Raw genomic sequence first — 12,749 nt, 5'->3', positions numbered from 1 at the left:
TATGAGTGAATTACTTTTTTTTAAAAAGTAGCTTTTTTTACACGTTTGCTGTATGTATTCATTGGCTCTAAATGGTGTCTAGTGGGTCAATGGACATGGAATTGCCATAGCATGGCATGGGGGCCATGGGGGGCGGGGGGATGGGGGAAGAGTGGAAAGCCAGAGGTTGGTGTGGTGGGAATGAGGAGCCATGGGGGTGGTTGGGGGCAAGAAGTAGCAGGGATGGGGCATGGCGTGTATAGGTGTTGAAGGGGTGTGGGCTGGAGAGTCTTTGATTTATATTTCAACTGGGACAAAGACCCACAGTACTGAGGCGGGCATTATAAACAACCTGCCCCAGCACCCAGCAGTCCATTTGGCTGCCTTTGAATTTCTTCCCTGGTCAGCTGACCCAGCTCTAGCCCACACCCACCCTCTCCCAGAAATGAAGATCCCACCTTTGTGAACACTTTCTCTTAAGCAAGCAGGCTGAAATGGGAATTTTCCGGACTCTTGCTGCCCAATTCGTCAATGAAATTTCAGGCCATTGTGTTGGTGCAAGAGCTGAGTTTTTAGTTAATTCACTCAAGGTACTGGTCATTAATTACCCATTCCTTATTGGCTTTGAGAAGGTGGTGGCGAATCACCATCTTGACATAGTCCATGGGGTGTAGGTACATTCATAGTGCTGTGAGGAAGGGAGCTCCAATTATGTGTGCAGGAGTCGATAGTGGTTGTGTGTGAATGTGTGCAGGGACTGTGTGTTAGGGAGAGAGAGAGGGAGAGGGAGAGGGAGAGAGAGAGAGAATGCGTGCGTGAGAGAGAGTGTGCGCGCGAGAGAGAGAGAGCGTAAGAGAAAGAGGGTATGCATGAGAGTGTTTGTGAGAAAAAGAGTGTGCATGAGAGTGCGTGTGCATGTGTGAGTGTGTGAGTGCAAGAGAGTGTGCATGTGTGAGTGTGAGAGAGTGCACCTGAGAGTGCATGTCAGAGAGTGAAGAGAGAGAGTGTGCAATGCGGGCGCGGTTTTGTGCCCGTGTTGTGCTCGAACGAGAGCACAATGCAGTCGGTAGATCCCAGGAGAAGCCTCTTGGGGTCTTCCCGGCAGCCTTCACGCAAGTCCCGTGAAGAGTCAGAATCTGAAGCATGCCCAATAGGGTTTTTTAATAATCTTTTTTTAATAATCTTTATTGTCACAAGTAGGCTTACATTAACACTGTAATGAAGTTACTGTGAAAAGCCCTTAGTCGCCACAGTCCAGTGCCTGTTCGGGTACACAGAGGAAGAATTTGCAATGTCCAATTCGTTTAACAGCACGTCTTTCGGGACTTGTGGGAGGAAACCGGATCATCCGGCATACACTGGGAGAACGTGCAGACTCCGTACAGACAGTGACCCAAGCCAGGAATTGGGACCCTGACGCTGTGAAGCAACAGTGCTAACCACTGTGCTACCATGCCGCCCTACTTAAATCTACTTAGGCGAGCCCACTCGGGAACTACCGGCCTCCCCAGCTAGGCTGCAGCCGGGCACCATTCAGTACACAAATGAGGGCCAGGGGGAACGCATCCCGGGGTCTCCTGGGCAATCAGAGACCCCTGGGTGGCTGGAATATTGCAAGTTTGCTCCCTGCCCCCCCCTGGAGCGCAGGCACCTTGGTACTGCTACCATGTCACAGCCAAGGTGCATGGGTGGCACTGCCAAGCTAGCAGCAGCACTGCCAGGGTGGCAGGCTGGCAGTGCCGGTACCTGGGTGGCCGCAGCAGTGCCAGGGCACTGATCCCCTTGGAGACCTCCATCAATGCAGTTTCATCTGGTCCCCATCTGTGGGGACCAGTACTAAACGGCAATTGCCCGAGGCAAAGGGATTGAATCCCAAAGCCTCAGGTACCCCGGGAACTAAACATCGAGTTCCTTGGCATGAGAGTTGGGGGAGGGGGGAGTGGGGGCCAGGGACCCTCCCATATTGCGTTCGGGCTGGGGGTGAGGTCAGGGGTTCTTTTGGGGGCTTTGGAGATTGAAATGGCGTCCCGATCTCTCGCTACAACAGGGAGTTCTGGCGAGCAGAGCTCCCCATTGTAAAAAACGGGGCTGTGTACGGCCTCAGCCTTGCCTTCCCGTTCAGGTCACTTATTCAAAGGGAGTCACGTTGAATAGCCATGCGTTTCTCGGCACTGCGACTGCCAGGAATCACCCGTGCTAAACACGCTCACTGGGGGACTTTGCTCCCTTGTGGGAAGATTGCGCCCCAAGTGTCATTTGATAGCGGTATGTAACTCGCCAGCAGACTCCCCGAAAAACCCGCCACAAATGAACGTAGAATGTTTTCCATTAAATTCTGTCCTGTGTGTGTGTAAGAGAGAGCGAGCGCGATTGAACAGCTATGCTGCTCCTGAAAAGCAACTCACTGCAGCGCAGCATGGCTGATAAAAGCCAGGAGATCTAACGCAATCTCAAGAGGCAATGCGATGTGAACCCAGACCACAATGAATAAAATGTAGATTTATAAGTAGATTTGCCTAAACTTTTTTGCAATTTTGCATATTAAAGCAGATAGCTAGTCTCACTTTCATGTGCTTTCCCAGAGGTACCTGAGGCGTGGGATCTATGCCCTTCCCCATGGAGACCGCGGGTGAGCACCGTTCAGTACTAGTCTCCACAATCGGGAAGCAGACAGGATGGCATTCATGGGGGTCTCCCAGGGGATTGGAGGCCCCCAGGTGTATGCCCTTTGGACAGGGTGGCATTGGTGCCACCTGGGCACCCTGGCACTGCTAGCCTGGCATCCTGCCAGTGCCAGCTTTGGGGGGACAGCCTGACACTGGCAGGGTGCCAGGTCATCACTGCCAAGGTGCCAACCTGACTTTTTGCGCAAGTACGATCGGGCCGGGGATGCTCCGTGTGGGTGTTGGAGAGGGTGGGGGGCATTTGAGGGGGTTCGGAGATCGGGATGCCATTTTAAAATGGCGCCCCGATCTTTCACAACACTGAGGATTTTCAACAAAAGGGGGCTATGCGCGACATCAGCTGCACATTCCGCGCTGAGGCCCCTTACCAAATGTGAGTGACATTTTATAGTCCTGTGTTTCTCGTGCCGCGAGCCCTAGAAACACACTCGCTATGAGACTTTGTTCCCATTTAGTTAAACCATGCCCAGTGTGTTATTACGATCCCAGACCTAACTAGGATACTGGACAGAAACGCCAATATTTTATTTTAATTTTGTAAAGCTGTGAGGAAAGGATACCTCGCTCCAGGAGTGATTGCACAAAGAAATAGGGACATGGGGCGCGATCTACCGGACATGTCTCACTGAAATTGGAGCGGGACGCGGCCGGAGATGCCGGGCGAGGCTGCCCCGCGGCTTCCTAGGGTGGCCCCGCGAAGGGTGGGAAGGCCTGAAAAGTGGGCCCTCAGTGACCCCCATAGTGGGGTGTCCTCACTTGGGGGGTTTGTGCGGTAGTGCCCATGTGTGTGTGGGGGGGTGACATTCCCCGGGTGGGGAGTGTGGGGGACTCTCAAGCTCACTTAGACATCGGGGTCCCTTTTCAAAATGAGGCCCAATCTGTGAGAAGGCGGTGTGGCCAGCGGGTTCAGCTCACCAGTGATGGAAAAAACTCAAAGTGTGGGCTGGTCCGCAGAGAAACTCCCCAGGGTCCGAAAAAGTGACTAAGTGTGGTCAGATAGGAGTGGGGAACTCGCAACAGAGTCGGGAATAAACTCCCAGTCAAACCCACCTGAAATGCCACCTAGAAACTTTTCATTAGATCGTGCCCAGTGTGTGTGTGTGAGTGAGAGAGACAGAGAGAGACAGACACCGAAAATCCCACCCAGTGTGTGAGAGAGTGTTTATATTTCAGAGAGCGTGAGTGTGTGTCAGAGTTACTGTGAGAGAGTGTGTGTGAGAGAGAGAGAGAGAGTGAGTGTCTGTGAGAGTGAGAGTGTGTGAGAGTGAGAGAGAGAGACATGGAGAGAGACAGAGACCAAAAATCCCACCCAGTGTGTGAGAGAGTGTTTATATGTCAGAGAGCGTGAGTGTGTGTCAGAGTTACTGTGAGAGAGTGTGTGTGAGAGAGAGAGAGAGAGAGAGAGAGTGAGTGTCTGTGAGAGTGAGAGTGTGTGAGAGTAACAGAGAGAGACAGAGACCGAAAATCCCACCCAGTGTGTGAGAGAGTGTTTATATGTCAGAGAGCGTGAGTGTGTGTCAGTTACTGTGAGAGAGAGAGTGAGTGTCTGTGAGAGTGAGAGTGTGTGAGAGTGAGAGAGAGAGACAGAGAGAGACAGAGACCGAAAATCCCACCCAGTGTGTGAGAGAGTGTTTATATGTCAGAGTGTGAGTGTGTGAGCGTGAGAGAGAGAGACAGAGAGAGACAGAGACCGAAAATCCCACCCAGTGTGTGTGAGAGAGAGTGTCTGAGAGTGAGTAAAAGTGTAAGAGAGAGAGGCCTTCTTCCTTGAGCTGAGGAGTGGAGGGAGGGTGGGGGGGAAGAAGGAGTGGGAGGTCATCAGGATGTGCCTTTGGGCAGGGGCAGCCACGCTAGCAGGTTATGCTGGTGAACGGAAGTGAGGTGGTGGGGGAGAAGGCCAAGAGGGGTGGCCGGGGGAGGGGGGAAAGGGGAAGTGGGGGGGAAGAAGGGGAAGGGGAAAAGCGGGTGGGGGAAGTTTCTGCGACGTGGCAGGGGGTGAGAGATGACATGATCAAGGGCGAAGAAAGGGGCCATCTGGGATGGGCTAGGTACAGAGTAGAATACAGGTACAGGGCAGCACGGTAGCCTTGTGGATAGCACAATTGCTTCACAGCTCCAGGGTCCCAGGTTCGATTCCGGCTTGGGTCACTGTCTGTGCGGAGTCTGTACATCCTCCCCGTGTGTGCGTGGGTTTCCTCCGGGTGCTCCGGTTTCCTCCCACAGTCCAAAGATGTGCAGGTTAGGTGGATTGGCCATGCTAAATTGCCCTTAGTGTCCAAAATTGCCCTTAGTGTTGGGTGGGGTTACTGGGTTATGGGGATAGGGTGGCGGTGTTGACCTTGGGTAGGGTGCTCTTTCCAAGAGCCGGTGCAGACTCGATGGGCCAAATGGCCTCCTTCTGCACTGTAAATTCTATGAATTAAAGGGGCAGGAGTTAAGTGAGGAAGATGACGGACGGTAGAGGGGATTGGAGGCGCAAAGCTCCGGTAAGGTTGGTAACGTGGAACGTTCGGGGACTGAATGGGCCGGTTAAAAGGTGGCGGGTGTTCGCGCACCTCAGGAGCTTGAAAGTGGGCGTGGTCTTTTTGCAGGAGACGCACCTCCGTGTGAAGGACCAGGTTAGGTTAAGGAAGGGGTGGGTCGGGCAGGTTTTTCACTCGGGGTTTGATTTGAAATCGAGGAGTGTGGCGATTTTAATGAGCATAAAAATGGGATTTATGTGTGTGAAGGAGGTGAGGGATCCAGGTGGGAGACATGTGATTGTGAGTGGGGTATTGGAAGGGGCACCGGTAGTGTTGGTAAATGTGTATGCCCCAAATTGGGAGGATGTGGGTGTCATGACAATGTCGCTTTAATAAATGTTTGGCTGCTCACGTTACTGCAGTGATGTCAGAGTGTGGGTGGAGCTGAGCTGTGGCTCCGCTTTTTAGTTTCACTTTGAGAAAAGCTTGGGTGCGTCTGTTTCTTTTTGGTTTCATTTTCAGTGTTGGAGCTGAAGCCAGACAAAGCAGCTGTACTGCTGTTCTCTCTGCCATGAAAAGATTGTCTCTTGATCATTTGGTGAATTCAGAGTTATAAATGTTCTGAGTAGTGACTTTAACCTGATGTGCTTCTGTTAAAGGTTATGTTATTTGTAAGTCTTCTGAATGTTAAAAAGACAATGTACGCATTACTTAGTGTTGTATTCTTTGGGGTTGTATTTGAATTAATGGTTGCTAAGATGTTCACTGCTTGTTTTAAAAAGGTTAACTTGAGTTAATGGAATAAACATTGTTTTGCTTTAAAAAATACTTTTCCATTTCTGCTGTACCACACCTGTAGAGTGGGCAGTGTGCTCCCCATACCACAATCGATCAAAAGTTGTGGGTCAGGTGAACTCCATGATACACTTTGGGGTTCTCTACACCCTGGCCCATAACAGTGGGTTTTATGAGGGGATTGCTGGCAGCGATCCCGGATTTGGCCACGCACCACTTGGTTATGGGAGGAGATTTTAACTGTGTCCTGGAGCCGAGGGTGGATAGGTCGAGCCCCAGGTCGATGGGTAGGGTACAAATGGCAAGGGAGCTGGGGGGGTTGATGGAGAGGATGGGTATGGTAGACCCATGGTGTTTTCAGAACCTGGGAGAAGGGAGTATTCCTTCTCTTCACACGTCTATAAGAAGTATTCGAGGATTGATTACTTTGTAGTGAGTCGGGAGATTTTGGTTGGGGTGGGGGGGCAGAGTATGCGGGGATAGTTATCTTGGACCATGCACCCCACTGGCTAGAGATTCAGTTTAGAACTGGACGAGAGCAGAGGCCGGGATGGAGGTTTGACTCGGGGTTGTTGGCGGATGGAGGGTTTTGTGATAAGGTGCGGTTGGCGATTAGGGATTATGTGGAGTTGAATCAGAATGGGGAGGTGTTGGCGGGCATTTTTTGGGCAGCACTGAAGGCAGTGGTCCAGGAAGGAATTATTTTGTTTACGGTGCGTGCGAATAAGGAAAGGAGGGCGGAACATATCTGTCTAGTGAGCGAGATAGTGGAGGTGGACAGGGAATATTCGAGGGTGCCCACCGTGGAGGGATTGGCGAGGAGGAAAAAGTTGGAAGGGCAATTTAACAGGCTGACAACGGGGAGGGCAACTGCTTGGGCAAGAGGGTTGCAGTACGAGTATGGGGAGAAGCTGCGGAGGCAGGCTGCGTCCTGGGAAATATTGAAGATCCGGACTGGGGCTGGGGATGTGGTGTCAGAGCCAGGGAAGGTAAATGAGGCATTTAGAGAGTATTACCAGGGACTTTATGAGGCAGACCCAGGAGGAGATGAGGGGGAAATGGGGCGGTTTCTGGATGAGCTGGAATTTCCCCAGGTGGAGGAAGCAAAGAGGCAAGCGTTGGAGGAGCCCCAGGGGCTCAGGGAGGTGCTGGATAATATCAGGAGTATGAAGTCGGGGAAGGCCCCTGGGCCGGGTGGGTACCCGGCAGAATTTAATAAGGAATTTGCGGCGGACCTGGCACCACATCTGTTGGGGGTGTTTAATGAAGCACTGGAGAAGGGGGAGTTGCCGGAGACGATGAAGCAGGCAGTAATCACACTAATCCCCAAAAAAGGGAAGGATCCAGTGGAATGTGGGTCGTATAGACCCATATCACTATTGAACATGGATGTGAAAGTATTGACTAAGTTGTTGGTGGGGAGGATGGAGGACTGTGTCCCGGGGTGGTTGCAGAAGATCAAACAGGCTTCATGAAGGGTAGGCAGCTCGCGAGTAATATAAGACGGCTGTTGAATGTGGTGATGAATCCATCGAAAGCTCTGGTACCGGAGGTGGTGGTGTCCATGGACGCGGAGAAAGCATTTGATTGGGTGGGGTGGCCGTACTTGTTCGAAGTTTTGGGAAGGTTTGGGTTTGGGCCGAGATTTGTGGCATGGGTGCGGTTGCTGTATGTGGCGCCAAGAGCGAGGGTGAGGACGAATGATATGAGCTCACAAAACTTTGACTTACACAGGGGTACGAGGCAGGGGTGCCCGCTGTCGCCGCTGGTGTTTGCACTAGCCATAGAGCCATTGGCGATGGCTCTCAGGGGGTCGGCAGAGTGGCAGGGGATAATGAGGGGACAGAGGGAGCATCGGGTGTCGCTCTATGCCGATGACCTCTTGCTGTGTTTCAGATCCGTTGGAGAGTATGGGAAGGATTATGAGCCTGTTGGGGAGGTTTGGAGTGTTCTCGGGGTACAAGCTGAATGTAGGGAAAAGCGAGGTATTCCTGGTGAATGAGCTGGCACAGCGGACTAATTTAGGGGGATGCCATTTACGGTAGCGAGGGATAGGTTTAGGTACTTGGGGATTCAGGTAGCGAGGGAATGGACGGGGCTCCATAAGTGGAACTTAACGAAGCTGGTGGAGGAGGCCAGGGAGGATCTTAAGAGGTGGGATACACTGCACTTAACGTTGGCGGGGGTGGGGGGGTGGGGGGTGGGGGGGGGGGGGGGGGGGGTCCAAGTGGTGCAAAAATGAATATTCTGCCGAGGTTCTTTTTTATCTTTCAGGCTCTCCCGATCTTTATACCAAAGGCCTTTTTTCGGAAAGTGGACACAATCAGCTCTGACTTTGTATGGGCGGTGAGGGTGCCGTGGGTGGGGAGGACCCTGCTACAGAGGCAGCAGGGGGGGTTGTCGTTGCCAAACTTGCTTCATTATTATCGGGCGGCGAATGTGGACAAGGTGCGGCGGTGGTGGGAAGGAGATGGGGTAGAGTGGGGTAGGATGGAGGTGGAATCTTGTACGGGGTCTAGTTTGAGGGCTATGGTGACGGCAGCATTGCCAATGGCTCCGAGTAGGTATTCAGGGAGCCCAGTGGTGCAGTCCACGGTGAGGATATGTAATCAGCTGAGGAGGCATTTTAGGGTGGAAGGGATGTCGGTGCTAACGCCACTGTGCGAGAATCATGGGTTTGAGCCGGGGAGGGGATGGATAGTGTATACAGGAGGTGGAGGGAAGTGGGGCTGGTCAAGATGAGGGATTTGTATTTGGAGAAAGGGTTCGTCAGTCTGGAGGAGCTAAGGGCGAGGGTAGAGCTGCCGACGGGTAGTGAGTTCAGGTATCTACAGGTTAGGGACTTTGCACAAAAGGTCTGGAAGGGGTTCCCTAGATTGCCGGGATACACCCTGTTGGAGCGACTGTTGCTTCCAGATGTGGAAGGGGAGGGAAGAATTGGGGATATATAGAACATAGAACATAGAAAATACAGCACAGAACAGGCCCTTCGGCCCACGATGTTGTGCCGAACCTTTGTCCTAGATTAATCATAGATTATCATTGAATTTACAGTGCAGAAGGAGGCCATTCGGCCCCCTGAGTCTGCACCGGCTCTTGGAAAGAGCACCCTACCCAAACTCAACACCTCCACCCAACACCAAGGGCAATTTTGGACACAAAGGGCAATTTATCATGGCCAATCCACCTACCCTGCACATCTTTGGACTGTGGGAGGAAACCGGAGCACCCGGAGGAAACCCACGCAGACACGGGGAGGACGTGCAGACTCCGCACAGACAGTGACCCAAGCCGGAATCGAACCTGTGACCCTGGAGCTGTGAAGCAATTGTGCTATCCACAATGCTACCATGCTGCCCTTAAGAACAAATAAATCTACACCAAATCATTTTACCGTAATCCATGTACCTATCCAATAGCTGCTTGAAGGTCCCTAATTTTTCCGACTCAACTACTTCCACAGGCAGTGCATTCCATGCCCCCACTACTCTCTGGGTAAAGAACCTACCTCTGATATCCCTCCTATATCTTCCGCTTTTCACCTTAAATTTATGTCCCCTTGTAATGGTTTGTTCCACCCGGGGGAAAAGTTTCTGACTGTCTACTCTATCTATTCCCCTGATCATCTTATAAACCTCTATCAAGTCGCCCCTCATCTTTCTCCGTTCTAATGAGAAAAGGCCTAGCACCCTCAACCTTTCCTCGTAAGACCTACTCTCCATTCCAGGTAACATCCTGGTAAATCTTCTTTGCACCTTTTCCAAAGCTTCCACATCCTTCCTAAAATGAGGTGACCAGAACTGTTCACAGTACTCCAAATGTGGCCTTACCAAAGTTTTGTACAGCTGCATCATCACCTCACGGCTCTTAAATTCAATCCCTCTGTTAATGAACGCGAGCACACCATAGGCCTTCTTCACAGCTCTATCCACTTGAGTGGCAATTTTCAAAGATCTATGAACATAGACCCCAAGATCTCTCTGCTCCTCCACATTGCCAAGAACTCTACCATTAACCCTGTATTCCGCATTCATATTTGTCCTTCCAAAATGGACAACCTCACACTTTTCAGGGTTAAACTCCACCTGCCACTTCTCAGCCCAGCTCTGCATCCTATCTATGTCTCTTTGCAGCCGACAACAGCCCTCCTTACTATCCACAACTCCACCAATCTTCATATCGTCTGCAAATTTACTGACCCACCCTTCAACTCCCTCATTCAAGTCATTAATGAAAATCACAAACAGCAGAGGACCCAGAACTGATCCCTGCGGTACGCCACTGGTAACTGGGATCCAGGCTGAATATTTGCCATCCACCACCACTCTCTGACTTCTATCGGTTAGCCAGTTCGTTATCCAACTGGCCAAATTTCCCACTATCCCATGCCTCCTTACTTTCTGCAGAAGCCTACCATGGGGAACCTTATCAAATGCCTTACTAAAATCCATGTACACTACATCCACTGCTTTACCTTCATCCACATGCTTGGTCACCGCCTCAAAGAATTCAATAAGATTTGTAAGGCAAGACCAACCCTCACAAATCCGTGCTGACTATCCCTAATCAAGCAGTGTCTTTCCAGATGCTCAGAAATCCTATCCTTCAGTACCCTTTCCATTACTTTGCCTACCACCGAAGTAAGACTAACTGGCCTGTAATTCCCAGGGTTATCCCTATTCCTTTTTTTGAACAGGGGCACATTCGCCACTCTCCAATCCCCTGGTACCACCCCTGTTGACAGTGAGGACGAAAAGATCATTGCCAATGACTCTGCAATTTCATCTCTTGCTTCCCATAGAATCCTTAGATATATCCCGTCAAGCCCGGGGGACTTGTCTATCCTCAAGTGGCTGGGGGAGCAGGGAGGCGGGAAGGTGGTGATGATCAAGGAGAAATGGGAAGCGGAGTTGGGAATGGAGATCAATTGGGGAGTATGGAGTGAGGCACTGCGAAGGGTAAACGGGACCTCCTGTTGTGCAAGGATGAGCCTGATACAGTTTAAGGTGGTGCACAGGGTGCATATGCCTTGGGCGAGAATGAGTGGGTTCTTCCAGGGGGTAGCAGATGAGTGTGAGTGGTGTGCGCGGGGGCCAGCGAATCATGCGCACATGTTTTGGGGTTGTGAAAAATTGGGAAGATTCTGGGCGGGAGTGTTCACGGTCTTAGCCAGGATAGTGGAGGAGGGAGTGGACCCCGGACCCTTTGGTGGCGATATTTGGGGTTTCAGAGAAGCCGGAGCTCATGGAGAGGAGGAAGGCTGACGTCTTGGCATTCGCCTCTCTGATTGCACGGCGGCGGATTTTGCTGGAGTGGCGGTCGGCATCGCCACCGGGGGTAGCAGCATGGTTGGGTGACCTGTATTACTTCCTGCGGCTGGAGTAGATAAAGTATGAGTTAAGGGGCTCAGCAGGGGAGTTTGAGAAAAGGTGGGGTATGTTTGTGACCGTGTTTGAGGAGCTGTTCGTCGCCGGGGGGCGGGGGGGGTTGTTGGGAAGTATGTTTCCCGGGGTGTTTATTTGCTGTATCCCACTTTGATACAGTTTGAAATAAAACGCGTTCAAAAAAAAAGTGTAAGAGTGTGTGAGAGAGTGAAAGTGTAAGAGAGAGTGTGTGTGAGAGAGTGAAAGTGTGTGAGAGAGAGAGTGAGTGTGTGTGAGCGAGAGGGACAGTGTGAGAAAGAGAGTGTGAGAGAGTGCGTGTGAGAGAGAGTGAGTGCGTGTGAGAGAGAGTGAGTGCGTGTGAGAGAGAGTGAGTGCGTGTGAGAGAGAGTGAGTGCGTGTGAGAGAGAGTGAGTGCATGTGAGAGAGAGTGAGTGCGTGTGAGAGAGAGTGAGTGCATGTGAGAGAGAGTGAGTGCGTGTGAGAGCGAGTGCGTGTGAGAGCGAGTGAGTGTGAGAGCGAGTGTGTGTAAGAGCAAGTGTGTGTGAGCGAGTGTGGGAAAGTGAGCGTGTGTCAGAGTGTGAATGTGTCAGAGATAGTGAGTGTGTGACAGAGAGTGAGTGAGTGTGAGTGTATGTGAGGGAGTGTGTGTGAGAGAGTGTGAGTGAGTGTGAGAGAGTGAGAGGGATTGTATGTGTGTGAGGGAGGGAGTGTGTGTGTGAGAATGAGTGAGTGTGGGAGAGTGAGAGGGTGTGTGTGTGTGTGTGAGAGTCAGTGAGTGTGGATATGTACAGAGACTATGGGCGGGATTCTCTCAGCCCGGGGCCAGGTCGGAGAATCCCCGCGACCGGCTCGAATTGCGCCATGCCGCCCCGACGCCGGGATGCGATTCTCAGCAGAGCGGAGAATCGGTGCCATTGGCAGAGCGGCCCCCCCCGCTGATTCTCGGCCCAGGATGGGCCGAGTGGCCGTTACAAAAACCCCCGCGTCCCGCCAGCGCCGTTTTAATCTGCTCTCAGCCAGCAGGACATTGGCGTGGAAGGGTCCGGGGGCAGCCTGTGGGAGATCGCCTCCGGGGGGGGCCTCCGTTGTGGTCTATGTGATTGGGTCCCCGCGATTGGGGCCTACTGATTGGCGGGACTGGGGCCTCCTTTCTTCATCGCTGGCCACATTAGCCCTACGCCATGTTGCGTCGGGGCCGGCGGGGAGAAGGTAGCCACTGCACGTGCACTCATTGGCGCCGGTGTCACTGCGCATGCGTGGACACCACGGCGCCCAGTTGATGCCGGGATCAGCAGCTGGAGTTGCGTGGGCCGTTCCAGTGCCATGCTGGTGCCTAATGCTGAGGCCTGAGGCCGTGTCGGCGTTTCCGACAGCGTCAACACTTAGGGCGGGATTCTCTGATCCTGAGGCTGTGTGTGCAGGACCTCAAAGTGCACCCGTGTGTG

The 12,749-nt window shown here is 52.3% G+C and overlaps 1 protein-coding gene across 4 annotated transcripts in view; it reads right to left on the bottom strand.

Annotated features, from left to right (window-relative positions):
* Positions 1-12,749, bottom strand: part of pltp (phospholipid transfer protein) — a 200,640-nt gene that overhangs the window by 91,568 nt on the left and 96,323 nt on the right. The gene's annotated exons all lie outside the window — the stretch shown is intronic.

The sequence above is a fragment of the Scyliorhinus torazame genome, chromosome 8 (assembly GCF_047496885.1).
Source record: "Scyliorhinus torazame isolate Kashiwa2021f chromosome 8, sScyTor2.1, whole genome shotgun sequence".
Classification (NCBI taxonomy): domain Eukaryota; kingdom Metazoa; phylum Chordata; class Chondrichthyes; order Carcharhiniformes; family Scyliorhinidae; genus Scyliorhinus; species Scyliorhinus torazame.
This window is presented reverse-complemented; position numbering and strand designations above follow the sequence as displayed.